General features: G+C 33.3%; 1 protein-coding gene across 5 annotated transcripts in view; it reads left to right on the top strand.

Moving 5' to 3' along the window:
• The window catches only part of ZEB1 (zinc finger E-box binding homeobox 1), a 197,909-nt gene that overhangs the window by 48,796 nt on the left and 132,683 nt on the right, over nt 1-16,430 (top strand). The gene's annotated exons all lie outside the window — the stretch shown is intronic.

Raw genomic sequence — 16,430 nt, 5'->3', positions numbered from 1 at the left:
TTTCCTTTGAGCTATGATTCTGATTTAAGTCTACATACATAAAAAGAGAATTTGTGGATTGATTCAATTATTATAAGTGCAAGCAAGTACTCTAATGAATTGTTTTCAGATTAAATATTTGAATTAAATGTCAAGATTTCATAACCTAGTTGTTTTTGTTTGTAATATGGAAATATTTTTCATTATTAAGATGCTAAGTGAGAGAAAATTCTTTGAATGCTGTAAGTGTGGTTGCCCATGACCGTAATTAGTTTAAATAGGATCATTCACGAAGTGTCTGTTGAACTTACTAGCTATCTACCACTTGCCGGTTATAGTGTTATGGTATCAAAAGAATTATGCCATCACTCTGTTTAGGCCCTTGGAAGACTAGGGCTGTGGAAAGAATACTTAGACATGAAGCAGGAAATCTGAGACCTTTTTCCTGTTCTGCCACATATATCTTAAATAAAAGAACCTATTAAAATTATGAGGCCACTTAGTGTCCAGTCTTTTTGCTAAATATAGGTCATGTGTGCATATGCCTGTATATATGTACATGTATATATATATATATCCATCCCAAATCATCGCACCAAATTGAAATGAAGAGCTAAGAATTCATTAAGCTTTTCAGTGTCCAAATGTAATCAAGTAAAAAATTCTGTTCTGCGAAATATTTTGCATGATTCCTTCAAGTGGAAATACATTATTGATTTTTACGTATACTTTTTAGGATTTCTCAAATATTCTCATATAAATTATATACTGTTCCAGAAATTCACAAGGGGAATATAAAATTTCTATAGAATTTCAAACTGATTTCCTTGTAAGTGATTAATTTTTCTAATAAAAATTTTCAGTCGATACCAAATTATTTTTTTATACCGCTGACTCACTTTTTATTTAAAAAATAGTTTTAAATAGCTACAGCAATTAGTACCAACTCTACCATTTGCCAACATTATTAAAGCATGTCTAGTTCTGTAGCATCATGAGTTCTCAGGTTAATTTTACTAATTCATTAAAAATTAGACTAATGCATTTTAAGAGAAAAGAAAGTATAATTCACGTGTACACATACAAACTTGTTTGCTTTGCTAAAGAATCTCATGGACTCACGTAAACATCATTCACTCCCACTAAAGAGGAGAGGACTGGTTGGGAGTTGCTGATTGGGGCACCATGAAATTATTTATCTCTGCATTTAGTGTTGCATAGGTCTGTGTCCCGACTGGTATTGAGTCAGGTGAGTGTTGGGTAAAAAATGCCATAAGTATATATACACGCATGCACACACACTAACCATAAGAAGTTGTTTGGTATATTTATTGAACTACTAGGTACTACTGTAGTCATAATTAGAATAATTTTTCATATAAAAAATCAAAGAATTAAAATTGAAGCCATTTAAAACTTAAAAGAAAATTTATCATTAAATTAAACATGACAGATGCAAAAATAAAAAGAAAGAAAATTTAAGAACACCTACATTGTGAGCTACTTCATTTTAAATGTTAAAATGTTACAAGGGTATTGAATGCAAACATTGTTTGGACAAGAATAACATTTAAAAGTTACTTGGAGGAGAAGCACCCAGGTAGCTTAGTTGGTTAAGTGTGTGACTTCAGCTCGAGTCATGATCTCACTGTTCGTGAGTCTGAGCCCTGCGTCAAGCTCTGTGCTGGCATCTCGGAGCCTAAAGCCTGCTTCAGGTACTGTGTCTCCCTCTCTCTCTCTGTCCCACCTGCTTGTGCTCGCTCGCTGTCTCTCAAAAATAAATAAACATAAAATTAAAAAATAAGTTATTTGGAGGAAATATTAAAGCAATCATATGAAAGAAGACAAATTTATAAGAAAACAAAATTAACAGAAAAGACTTTTTTGAAGAATTTGCTTAATTGTGGTGTCATGTGGAAAAAAGTTTATATGTCATTATGCAATCATTAAAAATGAAGTCAAGAACCAGCAAATAATAATTACCCAATTACTTTGAAAATAAAGTGACAAGTCATGGTCACATCTTAAACTGTAGAATTCTTTCTGTAAAGGGAGATTAAGTGCTGACAGCTGTCCCCTGATGGCCGTGCTCATGGTAGCATGCAGAAGGGGTGTATGCAAGGCTTCCAGGGTGAAATGTATTTTTGCCACATTTTACCCAGTAGAAATTCATTTACATTTTTAAGAGAAGCATATAAATCCAAATAGCCCTGTGAATGTTAAACCTTTATCTGTCATTTACTTGAATACCCGAGTACCTATTTGTTAAATATAACATACTGTGCTTTCACAGTAGCACAGTGAGACTATAACCACGACATCCTGTTACTTAGTGGAGACCAGTCAGTCTCATTTAGAGAAGGAAATATCAAATGGTTACAGAAGGAGTCATTTAAATAGTGGAACAGTTTGTAAAACTGCAGACTCAACTATCATGTGCCATTAAAATAAGAAGGCACCAGCTTGAGTTTATTGAGATATGAAAGAGGTAAGATACCAAAATAAAATAATTTGCCTTGCATTGATTCAGTGTCCCCTATACACTATAAATCTTTTGTTTGTTTGGGGGGCACAAATTATTTTACTTTCCTGAAATTTTGTTTCCAAAAGTATTGTTGAGCTAGAATTAAAAAGGTTTTTTTTCTGTACAGATATTTATATATGCAGTAACAAGATGAACAAGTCTAATTGATTTTAATTGGTTTTTTGAGTATAGTTGATATGTAATGTTACATTAGTTTCAAGTGTACAATATACCAATTCCACAAGTGTATATACTATGTTATGCTCACCTCAAGTGTAGCTACCCTCTGTCAGTATGCAACACTGTTGCAATACCGTCTACATATTTTTTAAGAAAAAAATTTTAATGACTCAATTAATTGCCTAGAAAATGACCCATTTGGAGACCGGAATGCTCATATTAGCTAAGGCAAACCCTTCCTGGTTGTCAGGTACCCAGGAAAACAAATTCAGTGAGTCAGAATTCAATCTTGTTTGAGTGCCTATTATGTTTAACAGTGGATTTTGTTTTCATTATATGTTATTTTATTGAATCTCTCAAAAGTTCTATCAGAAATATGCTATTCTGTCTCTCTTAGTGATGAGGAAACTGAGGTTCAGAGAGGCTGACTGACTTTCCCAAGGTTGCACAGCTAGTGTTCAAAGTGGTTTGTAGGCCAAGTAAGGCAAAGTCTAGAAAGCATTCATTGCATGTGATAGTTAGAAGACCATTTGATGTTTCAGTGGAGAGATGGGAAAGGCTGACTACATTGGTTTAAAGGTGGGTGAAGACCTAGAAAATTATTAAGACAGGTATGGGCAACATTTTGGAGAAATCTGGATGAGAGAGGAAGTAGAGAGGGCTAAGTTGGGATGAAAAGGAAAGGCAGAAGGTTTGGAAGACACAGTGGTGGGAGGCGAGGAGGGTTGCGGGAGGGAAAATGGGGAGAATTAATTTAAAAATGAATCTTTTAAAATGTGGGCACATCTGTTGCAAGACAGGCTGTGCTGTCTTTTGCCTCCTTGTTTTGTATAGATTATGAATGTTTGGTATGTGGAAAGGTAGTAAGTAATAGTTCTGTTTTTACTTACACTAGAATATATTTAGCTTCCTCAGTGATGTTTCTGGGGGGCTGGACTTTTAAAACTTGTTGTAAAAATTTTCAAACATACACAAAAGAAGAGATGCTCATGTAATAAATGCCCTCTATCTGTGGCCCAAATTTAACAGTTAACCGAATTTTGCCACATTTGCTTCATCTACTTCCTCTTTTTTCCTTAACTGTTTTAAAGTAGATCCCTTATCTTAAATCTTTTTACTTCTACATTCTTCAGTACACACTTCTTTAAAGATATTTTTCTTATCTAACCAGAATACCTTTCTGACATTAAACAAAATTAATGATAATTATTTATTACCTGATATTATCTCCTTGTTCAGTTTCCTCCACTTGTGATTCAAAATGTCGTATTAGATTTGGGTTGCTGAATGCAAACCAGATCCAGATAGCATGTGATTGGTAGGACTTCTCTATGATTAAAATGCCTTTTCTTCCCTACTATCTGTTTACCTCCCTTGCCCTTTTACCTCCCTCACCCATTTCCTTCTCTCCTTGTCTTCCCCCTTCCTTTCCTGTTCATGGCTTATTAAAGAAACTGAGTAAGCTTTCTCATATAATATCCCCATTCTGGATTTTTCTGTCAGCTTCCCCAGTTAACTTCTCTAACCTCTAAATTGCCTGCAAATTAGCAATTAGCTGAAAATAATTAGATTCAGACTCAGCTTTTATTTTGATGCTGGAGAGAAGGTGGACAGGAATACTTCATACATGGGACTTTTTCTTCACACTGGGTCACATCAGGGATCATGTGGTACCTGTCTGTCATGCTCTTAGTGATGCTGAAATCACTCAGTGGTGACAGCCCATTCTCTCCAATGAGAGGTTTCCATCAACCTCTTCTCTCATTTTTTCATCTCTTGCTAATTGTTTTCTGAATCGATTCTATCATTAGGGTTTGCAAGTTAATGAATTTTTAATCTGCCATCCCTTCTACATTTATTAGTGGAATTTCTTCTATAAAGAAGAAATTTCTTTTGTAAACTATGGCTTTTGGATTTCCTGACATAGTTCATCCCAGAAAGAAACCTGGTACTTTTGATATCTCTTTAATACCCAGGAGTAACTTTGAGTATAAGGAGCACATAGCTTTAAGTACCCATGTAATTGTAGGATTTTTATAGAGCAAAAGTATTTTTAATGTGATTTTCATGAACATTATCATTATTAGGATAACTTGGTATAATCAACATACTCAGTGTTGACCAGATTGGAATTGGGAACCTTTTCCTGGTTCTGCTTGGTCAAATATACTATTTTGTGTTAAATCATGGATGATAAATTAAACTTCAAGGAATAGTAGACTTTATTAAGTCTGCAAGCTAAACAGTGTCACCTAACAGAATAGTAGCATAGGTGGAAATGACTTTATATTGCTACAATTATAAATTCAAGAGTGAAATAGTCATCATTTTTATTATTAGTTTATTCAAAATCACCATTAGCTTCATTTTTATTTAACACTGCCCACGGACAGAACCTGAAGAAGAAGAAAAAAGTCAAAATATTTTATTTTAGATGACCTGATTGATTAGGAAAATCTATGACCGTCAGCTTTAAAACCATTTGTGAAGGATGAATATTTAATAAAGTATAGAATACACTGTATCTTTACATCAGTAGTACTGAAAACAATGGGAAAAGACCCAACTCAGAATTGCAACAAACAAAGTATACTACTTACCAATAAATTTGAGAAAGATGTCAGACCTTTAGAAAGAAACCATTAACATATTTGAAAATGGCATGTGAGAATGATGTGAGAATATTGGCAAACTGGCTATAATTTATAGATTTCTAGGTTTGCTTCTGACTCTCAAGACTTCTGGTGATTTATAGTCATTCTACAATGAGGGGAAGTCTCACCCCTACACCCCTACAGTGTATCAGAAACCTTTTAAAACAACAGTGTCTAAAACAGTGGAGTGATGCATGGATAGATATGTAACTCATATATTACAAGAGATCTCTCTGCCCCCTAGAGATTTAAATATAAACTTTCCTTGACCCTGGCTTCCTGGTTAATGAGAGTTAAGAGAAATGCCCTTCATCCTGTGACTTAAATTTCTGTGCCTGATTAAGATACCTCATGCCTCTTGCTTGGTATGCCACCTGATTTCTGCCAGCATCAATACAAATGTTAAATCAGCCCCTTTAACTAGTTTCAAAAATCTAGCAGGTAGGTGACAGAACCAACAGACTTTTTTTTTTCTTAGTCTTTGAGCAAAACATTACTGTCCACATCTATGCTCTCTAACTCAGACACTGTCCTAAATTAATAGTTGTTTTCTTAACAGGAATTCTGAAGATTAAACTTTTTTTTTTAATTTGGTAGAACATGGGTCACTGGTGGCGACCATTAATAGGAATCTAGAATTCGTCCCATCTACATATAACAACTGAATATATGATAAAATATTCTTCCCTATTGGAGAAGCCACTTAAAGGATATTCACTCAATGGTATTAGATAGTAGTCTTCAGTGGTATAGCTGCAAAACTGATTAGACTAAAAAATGAAATGCTTTCGTCCATACTTTATAAAACCATTGGAATTAAAAAGCATAGAAATTACATCTCATATTTGATGCATTAGTAGAACTCAGCCAAGGTGCAAAGATATCTTTTTTTGAATATCTAAAAAAAAATCATGAGACTGAAATGTTATAATTAAAAGGATCACAGAAGATTGAGGGAAATATCTACATCAAAAGTTACAAGGAAAATGACAGTAGCTTTAACAATTTTATATTATTGCAGAATATGCTAATTTAGACCTAATAAGGAAAAAATATGCCAAATTAAGAATATGAAATATGAAAAATAAATGCAAGGAAAAATATCTACCCATATACTTATCACAAAGTTACAACTTAAAATGACTTTGCACAGTTTTCTCATTTTATTAAAGGAACTAAAATTTTTACAAAGAAATATTGCCAAGGTAAGCAGTGATACCAAACTCTTTTAGAATGTAATACCAGGAGTATATGCTGAGAATCACAGTGATGTTCAGATTGTATCACTCCAGTAGGAATTTAGGAAATAGATATTGTGCTAATTATAAATCACAGATCTAGAGAAAAATGCTTAATTTGAGACTAATTATAGAACATCAGTGTAAAATATATTATCTTTAAATAATTATTTTTGAAAATATTGGAACTGTCCAGTAGAACTTCCTGCATTGAGAAGTTGTGTAATTTGCATTATCCAATATAGTATCCATTAGCCACATGTAGCCACTCAACACTTGAAATGTGGCTAGGGCAACTGAGGAACTGAATTTTAAATTTTATTTAACATTAATTATGCTTAAATACCCACATAGGTTTAGTGGCCATGGTATTGGAGAGTGCAGCTCTAGAAATATGGAGAAATGTTAGGTGAAAATAGTAAGTTTATGTGATGATTATAAGTATGTAAATAAATACCCATACGTACATAAGGAAAGTGATATTTACAATTAAAATGTTTATGTTAGGATTGAAAGAAATGGGTGATTTTTTAAAATGCTGATTAAAAGATCAGGTGAAAATAAGCATTCCAGCACTGTGCTACTCAGTATGGTAGCCACTAGCCTGATGTGGAAATTTTAATTTAAGTAAAATTAAGAATCCAGTTCTTCAGTCACACCAGCCACATTTCAAGTGTTTGATAGCACACATAGCTAATGTTTACCATTTAGACATAAGACATACAGAACATTTCTATTTCTACCATTGCAGAAAATTCTATAATATAGTCTAGTCTAAAGAACTGTTAAAAGGAAGTACTGGAACAAGTCACTGATTATTTGTTAGTAATTTCTATGGGCATAGATGAATTAAAACTGGAAAGTAGATTTAGTGGAAAAGTATAAGGTATCATAAGACCTTACACTTTTTTTCTTTTCAAAATTTTCTTTAAATAGTTAACATATAGTATAATGTTGGTTTCAGGAGTAGAATTTAGTGATTCACCACTTACGTACAGCACCCGTGCTCATCATCATAAGTGCCCTCCTTAATGCCCATCACCTATTTAGCCCATTCCCCTACCCACATGCCTCCATCAGCCCTCAGTTCTCTGTTTTTACTAATCTCTATGGTTTGCTTCCCTCTTTTTCCCCTTCCAATTTGTTCATCTATTTTGTTTCTTAAATTGCACATATGAATGAAGACCCTACACCTGTAACTTAGATCGGCATTCTGTAAAGTATGGACTGCAAATCAGTGCTGGTTATACCAATCCATGATTAAATGCTTACTCTCAACTTTGTACTTGTTTAGAAACTTTGATAGCAATGTGATAGTTCTCTGTGATCCAATTATATCACCTGTCTTAACTCCTTGAACGTTAGACTGATCTGGTTATCAGTGAAGCTCCCTGTAGAATTCTGTGTAATAAGATCTGAGTATTAGCTGTGAGCAGTAGTCTATGAGCAGAGCCACCCACAATGAGAATTAAAACAGTTCTTTACTACAGGCAGTATGAGAAACATTGGTCAGGATGAAGCAGAGAAGGTAGTTGCTCAGGGGAATTTTGTAAGGAGCTTAAATTGGTTATTAGTATAGTTTAATATACACTTGCAAGTGAAATTAAAATTTGAACACTAGATCTCTGAAGGTGATAAGCTTAAGACTTCATCTCTCGTGCTAGTAGAAATAAAGCAAATGATTCATTCTTCAACAGTGTGAATAAGGATTTTAAAGGAGTTCCTCCTAGTCAGTGCCTCTATTTGGGGAAGTTGTTTCCTGTTTTCCTCTTGGGGGTGGTGGGGCTTCAACCAGCTAGCACAATCTTTGCCTTTTAGCAGAATTTCCAACTTCATATTTTCCTTTACCCTTTCTACACTTCCTTTGACATATTGTTCTACTTAGTTCTTTGTAATTGCATTCATCTCTTTCCCACAAAGTTAGTTTTAAAGGCTTTACAGAATGTCCAAAATGGGAAAATTGTTTTAAACTAAGTTTAAATTTTTTATTTCTTTTTTCACATTTAAGCTTGATTGATTCCTTGATATAAGATTTTAAGTTGAATTATTTGTGAAATGTGGAAGGCTTTTTACTACTATAATTAAGGCATAATCTGTCAGCTAAAGCATTGTTTTAATAATACAGGGTAAGCATAATCCTTGATTTACTACCTGTTTTCTTATTGTGATTTTGGCTATACACTAAATGTCTGCCTACTCCCTGAAATGAAGTGCCCCATATGGGCTGTCCAGTTTGTTTTGAGGGCCAATTCTACATTTGTAGAATTTGGGGTCAAATGGAATCAAGTACTTTATAATAGTTCTTTGATTCCTAGTGATCTTGCATTTTGGAATAAAAAACATATACGTATTAAGCCCTTCAACAATATGATTGATTAATCTCTTACTGATTTTAGCATTTCTTCCTTCTCTCCCTAATTTATCAAGTTGGAAAGAGTTAGAAAACACCTGAAAGAAATCAATCTCTATTTTTAATAATAGTCTATAAGTTACAGAAAAAGAAATAAAGTGTTCAGCGTTTCCTGTTTAAATTTTGAGTTTTCTGAGATGAACCAAAATGTACATATTTATTTAAAATACATATGAATATCATACTGATAGAATGGCATCTTCTGATTTCATTTTTAAATTTTTGTTTATTTTTTTATATGTAATTTATTGTCAAATAGGCTTACATCACCCAGTGCTCTTCCCAACAAGTGCCCTCCTCAATGCCGATTTCATCTTAATATTATAATGATTTGCTTTACATAGGCACAATTACCGATATAGAGAATCATATTATCACTTTAGTTAGCTTCAAAAGATGAAATAAATAGATTAAGAAATACATTAAGAATATATCATATCTATATTATTATTTGATATTTGATAATATATTTTTAAGATACAGTGTGTGATTTCCTGATCTGAACAAAACATTCCATTTCTTTAGGAGTTTGGGTTATAATAATTGATTTATTGCGTTTTCTCATAAACATGTTAAGGTGCAGCGTTTTAAAAACATTCTTATGTTACTTAATATGTAATTAGGGGCTTATATTACTACTATTATTTTTATATAACACATTTCAGACTCTTCAGAATATTTGTAGGCTTCTAATTGTTTTATGCAACTTTCAACCTTGAGAATATTGACTAATTGACTAATATTCTTTCTATTTAATTTTTTTAGTGCTTATTATGTTTTAGGAACTATTTAATAAGGCTCTTCAGATAATCTGCATTAAAAAAAAAAAAGCCAAAACCCTTTATCTCTGAGGGCTTACATTCTCATAGATTGCCTCATATATGATTCTGTGGCTTTTAATACCAAGGGCTAGTTTTCTGTTGACAGGAAATGCATTATGTTATTATTTTGTAATATAGAGGTATCCAAGAAGGGCAAAATTTCTTCTAGTTCAGTGAATCTGACTCATTGCTCTTCAATGAATTTAGCTTTACGTCTTTTAATGCAATTTATATAATTATGATCGTTTGGCAACCCAGAATTATTCTGTATTTTTCTCAACTTCCCAACTGGTAGTTCAGTGCCAGGGTAGAAATTAAACTATCCATTTAAGGTTTTGGGTTTAAGGAGTAATGTTTGAAGCATGAAATATTCTTTAGGGAAGACACTCTTTTTTTTTTTTTTTTTTTTTTTTTTCCTTGAGAGAAAGGAATACGGTTTTGGAATACTCATGATTTTATCTTAATTCTTTTTTTCAGAACCTACATTTTGTAGCATAGGTAGATAAACTTGAGCCACATGGTATGATCTCTCAGTATAATATTTTACTCTTCTCTCCTCCTTCAGGAAAATCTTTAACTTCCACCACAAGAAGATTAAAAAGAGGTCCCTCCTGCACCAAGAAAGATCTGCAGATCTTTTTCAGTGTTCTTGGAGGTGTGGGGTGTGAGAACTTGATCAGTTTGTGTCAACCACCTTGTTCTCTAAAGGTAAGCACTGTGTAGTGAGTGCACACTCATGGGCCCACGCTCCTAATGTAGGTCTGGTTTTGGAATGCTCCATTGAGGGTTTGAGGCCATCAGACTTCCTCGTAGAAGGATGGCCTAGGCAGCCACTTGTGGGCAAGACATCACACACATCCATCTAGAGATGGTTTCCCTTGGTTAGAAGTAAAGCCTGTCCCAGAGATGTATGGGTGTTTTTTTGTTTTATTTTTTTAAAAAGTCCCAATTACCATAAAATTTGTGTCCAGTGCAGCCTGCATTTAAATCAATTAAGTAATTGCTGTGGTTGGTCCCTCATCAAGAACCTTTCTTGGATGTCTTGAAAGTTACATTTAAGAATTTTGAAGCAATGACAGCCTTTAAGCAGTCTGGTGACATAATAGATTAAATTGCTATAATCTGTTCTGAAGAGTTGCTTTTCATGATCTTTTTGAAGCGATCTCTTACTTTACTTCACAGAAAGTCCCGTAAGCCATTTTTAAATCTGTATTAAGCTTCAGATAATATGGAAGCAAAGAGCTTCTTAATCTTTAATAAGGCATATGATGTAAAATTGCTTATGTCAGATCCTAATTGAAAAAAATTACTTTTAAAATCAGCAGTTTTTTTCTTGCTTTAACACCTTTAAACTGTCTAGGAAATGAAGACATATACATTGGTTTCATGAGGGAAACCTCATAAAGAATAAATAAATTATTGTCTCTCCTTTACTTCTAAACTCTAATATCAGAAAACCTTATTGCTCTATTGTACAATGTATTAACACCCCTCAAAAAGGCCAATCCTAAATAAAATGGTCTTTGAATACCATGTATTGACTATGAAGAAGAACCAGAACACGTCAGTTTTGAAAATGTCAAGATTAAACGTAGGTTAATATGAAATAATAATTTGGGCTGTCACCAAGAGACTAAACGTCTAGCAAAACATTTCAGATTATAGTCACCAGGATACTATGGTATCAACAATGAGGATTTAAAGTGCTGGTGAAGGCATTAATTGGTCCCTATCTAGTTTTATTCATCTTTTTTTCCTTAAAGCTCTTAAAGTGATTTTGAAAACCATAATTCTGAAAGATATGCACTATTCATGAAACACTTAAGTTTGGAGAAATCTGCTTTTTGTCTCCCCTCTCTTTGGTTTATGATAAATTTTATCATTTTTTCAAAACACTTGTTCTTCCTAAATCTCAATAGTAAAAGATATTAAGGAGGGAAACAACTCTGTATTTGCTATTAGAGTGGGGAAAAAATTCAACTAAGACCTTTTTTGAAAAAGCCTTGAGATCCAGTTTACTGTTTTATATGAAAATAGTTGAGGAATTAGAATTAGTCTTGCTTACTGTAACTTAGGCAACTTAAAAGATTTAATACTTCAAAGTAGATATGATATGGGTTTTATAGTGAAGAAATATAGATTACTGAGTATTTGGAGATAATTTCTCTAGATAATTTTTTTTAATTTTTATTTCTGAGAGCATGTTAAATATTTTTAACCTTTATAATAGCATGGAACAGAATAGACAAATGCATTAAGTCTTTGAGACAATTGAGAAAAAAATTTGAATTAAAAGTCAAACAGACTGACATAAGGTGGGGTACAAGAATAACTAAACAGATTATTATTTGTTACCTAAACTAAAACTTCATTATAACTAAAACTTTTTAATCTAAAAAGCACCCCCATCCTTTTAAAAGTGAGCTTTGTCTTAAACAATAGTATTGGCAGTATATTTTGTAAAAAGAGAAATTTATTTCAACATGTTAGAACTGATATTATAATTTCCAATCAGTTATGTAGCAAGAATATATAAAATTGAGACCACTGAGGAACTTGTCTTCTGTATCTAAGTATGAAAAATAAAATATTTTGCTAACAACTCTTATAACTTAATATCACCTCAATTCATATTAGGCAACAAAGTAAACTATTGTTATTTGATTTTGATGATATATAGGAGTGAAAACCCAACCCAACATATTGACCTAAGAAATTCTTCTACTGGAATTGGAACTAGAATTTGGGAGATTTTATTTGTATGTATACATACATATACTTAATCATACACATATATACATACTAGTGTTTATTTCTCCTTTTAAATTCTGTAAGAATGATTTGTCAAAGATAAGATTTCTGATTTGTCTTTCACTACTATTTGGATCCCATGTTTTTATTTGTTTTTAAAGAGTAGTCCCTACTAGAAATTTGGTTTCTTTGGTATGATCATGCTCCCTAGGTACTCTAATAGCTAAAGGGAGGTGAGAGAGGCAGCCCTATGTTTACCAACATTGATTTTATAGAGAAGGAACAAGGAAAGTCCTCTAGACCAGCACTGTTCAGTAAAAATATAAGCCACAAATACAAGCTACATCTATAATTTTAAGGGTTTTTTGTAGTTGCATTAAAAAAGTAAAAAACAGGCAAAATCTAAAATATTCCTTCAACGTGTCATCCGTATAAAAATTTGAGATGTTTTACTTTCATTCAATTAAGTATTCAAAACCTGATGTGTATTTTACACTTACCAGAAAATTTTGTGTTGAACTAGCCACATTTCAAGTGCGCAATAGCCACATGTAGCTAGTAGCTGCCTTATGAGGCAGTGCAGATCTACCCCAAGAATGGAGCTCCCATTTTAGCATCATCCATGCTGAATTCCATTGGGTAACTCATAACCTCCCCTGATTTAGAGTTTCCATATTTAGCAGAAGACCCCCCCCCAAAAAAATCAAAAACAAAACCAAAACAAGATGCCCAGTTTAATTTGAATTTCAGGTAAAAAAATAACTGTTTAGTGTAATTGTGACCCATGCTATACTCGGGACATGCTTAGAAAATAATTGTTTATTTGAAACGCAGATTTAACTGAGTGTACTGTATTTTATCTGGCAATCCTACCCTGGTTTAACCAAATGGAAGATGTCATCAGGGTTCCTAGATACCTGCTGGACTAATGGATAGAGAATCTCTTCCTCTGTGGAGGATTTCGATAACCCTCCAAAAATCAGTATGCAAACTAGAAACTATATATAGCCATTTCTTCCTCATTCTCTAAGATGTTTAAGACAGAAGATGGACTTGTATCACCGAGGCTCAGTCCTTATGTATTTCAATATTTTAAATCTAAATTATTACATTAAACAATAAGGTTTATGACTACTTGAGCTTATAAAATAGAAATTATCTAATAGCATATTACTAGTATTATGTCTTACGAAAAACAGTTCACCCTTAGTGACAGTCTCAGCAGTTTTCAGGGTCCTGGCTATTTCAAGTTATTTCCCTACTATTGGTAACCACTGCAGCTGTCTCCTTGTCTCAAGTTGGCAAGCATTAACTCAAAATGGTAGGTTGCCAAATGCCAGGATAAGGGTTATTTTACAATGCAAGTATTTAAGTACTTGTAATTCTGTGCTTTGGTGTTGATCATTGGACCCTGACCCAGTCAACGTCCCTCAATTCTTAAACCATTATCTCTCATTCATTCATACTGAGGTCTTTTATAGAAGTCTTCTGTTCTTATTTTTTAACATTTTTAATGTTCAAGTTTTAGTACCATTTTGAAGCAAGTAACAACTTCTGTAGTAGCATGTAGATCTTATCCCTCTTAACCTCTAGAAAAGAGACCATTTATAATTCGTGTTCTCTAAGGACAGTAATTACACCAGCTCCACACTCCCTCTTAGGGGGAACACTTGCCTTCAGGAGGTGAATAACTTCAGGTGACAGGTCTGCTTCATTACCAGCCAGGCAGGTAAGATCCAACTGCCAGTGTGGTTTGGCAGTTTAGCAGTTCAGTTTAAGCTATGGCGCATTCCAAATCCATTCATGCTTAGGAGAATGTACCCAAGAGTGTGGATATGTTTATAATTACTGCATTTCCTTCAGAGAACAAGAATTAACAGGTAAGGTTTGGTTTTTTGGTGTTTTTTTTTTTTTGCAGTGATCCAAAAATTATTTTTAAGTAAGAAATTTAAGGATCTGAAAGTACTACTCTTTTCTCAAAAGAGTTACCAAAAAAATTTTCTCAAACATAGCCTATATTACATAATAGTTTTCTTCCTCACTCTAAGAAGAAATTGAACCTGGAAAGGAGGGGAGGTAGGAAGAGACAACTTATTGTCATTTGAAAGCCGTGAATATCACACATTCTGTGTCTAGAAATATCCTAGGTTTATGTAAGAATCTTATTTTGCCTAACTTTTAATGTCTAAGGTATGAATTATTTTGTCAAATTAACACCTACATCCATATATAGCTCAGGTGTTCAGCCTTTCTGAGCTAATATCTTTAACAGCAGTGAGTAAATTAATGAATTGTGTTTGGGTTTTCACTTTTATTCTCAAGACTGACTTGTTTAAAGGCTTTAACCTCATTTCTGAAACTGAAATTTAAAGCTGCAAAATACCTTAAAGTCTAGCTCCCTTTTTACCCCATGATGGATGAGCTTTGTAGAGTCTGTGAATCCCCTGAAATTATAATAAAATTTTGTACGTATGTGTTTTTTGCTGGGAAGAGTGTACATAATTTTCATCATACTCTTGAATGGTTTGCAACTCTGAATAAGTCTAACATCATTACTGATAAACTGAATTTCAGAGGATATGAATTATTTGCCTTCTCATGTGAAATTGAATACTTGTAAAAACTAAATTTCGTTTCTAGAAAACACTACTTGTTTTTAGAAGGAAAAAGCTTTAACTTGAATTAAGTAAACTTGAGAATACCAGCCTAATTGGGAGCAGCTAATTTGCTACTTGTTTCTTCCATTCTACCCTTTGACTGGAATCCTTACCAGCTGTTGTATAAAAGTGGTCCCTCAATAAAATATGTGATAAATTCTTAAAGGTCAGTGAAGGAAAAAATGAATTATCTATTATAATTTGAGTCCTATTTTTTTCTCTTTTCAAATCCTTTACTCAAAGAGAGTAATATAGGTGAATAATGTGATTTTGAGAGTATTAAAGCAGTTAATTAATAAACATCACACTGAGCATTGTTGGGCATCTTCTGGTCCTGAAGCCTAGTTAAATTCTATAGTAGACTGCATACTTCATAGTGGTTTTTCAGTGAAAGAGTATTTTAAGTTTGTTCTTTTTTATCAGAAGATGTTTTTATCATTACAGTAATCCTTTAGTAAGTTCTAAATTAAGGAAACTAATACTTGTTTCTCAAAATAAAGGAAATACCATTTTGTTTTACTTTTTCTTTTTCCTGGTGCTAGTCAGGAAAGTCTGCCTCATTCAAAATTTAACGAATGTGTACCATTAATGGAATGTTAGAATAAAAAGAAATTTGAGAGATGATGCACATAAACCAATTATTTCTCAAAAGGAGAAGAAAAGAGTAAGAAAATTTAGGACACTAGTTTTTTAATATAGGACACTATATTTTATATATATATTTTTTTTTTAACATAGGACACTATATTTTTTTCTTCTTCTCCTTATTTATTTTTTTTTACAAATAGTTTATTGTCAAATTAGTTTCCACATAACACTCAGTGCTCATCCCCACAAGTGTCCTCCTCCATGCCCATCCCCCCCTCCCCCCACATCCATCAGTCCTCAATTTTTGTCAGCATTCAAGAGTCTCTCATGGTTTGCTTCTCCCCCTTGTTCCTCCGTCAAGTTCCTCCTAATCCTTCTATACGTGCAAACATATGATATTTGTCCTTCTCTGCCTGACTTATTTCGCTCAGCATAACACCCTCAAGGTCCATCCATGTTGCTACACATAGCCAGATTTCATTGTTTCTCATTGCCATGTAGTATTCCATGGTATAGATAAGCCACATCTTGATCCATTCATCTGTTGATGGACACTTAGGCTCTTTCCATGTTTTAGCTATTGTGGAGAGTGCTGCTGTGAACATTGGGGTACGTGTGCTCCTATGCA

The sequence above is a fragment of the Hyaena hyaena genome, unplaced genomic scaffold (genome assembly GCF_003009895.1).
Source record: "Hyaena hyaena isolate Hyena2069 unplaced genomic scaffold, ASM300989v1 scaffold_314, whole genome shotgun sequence".
NCBI classification, from domain to species: Eukaryota; Metazoa; Chordata; class Mammalia; order Carnivora; family Hyaenidae; genus Hyaena; species Hyaena hyaena.
The sequence above is the reverse complement of the archived record's forward strand: the minus strand, read 5'-3'. Positions and strand labels throughout refer to the sequence as shown.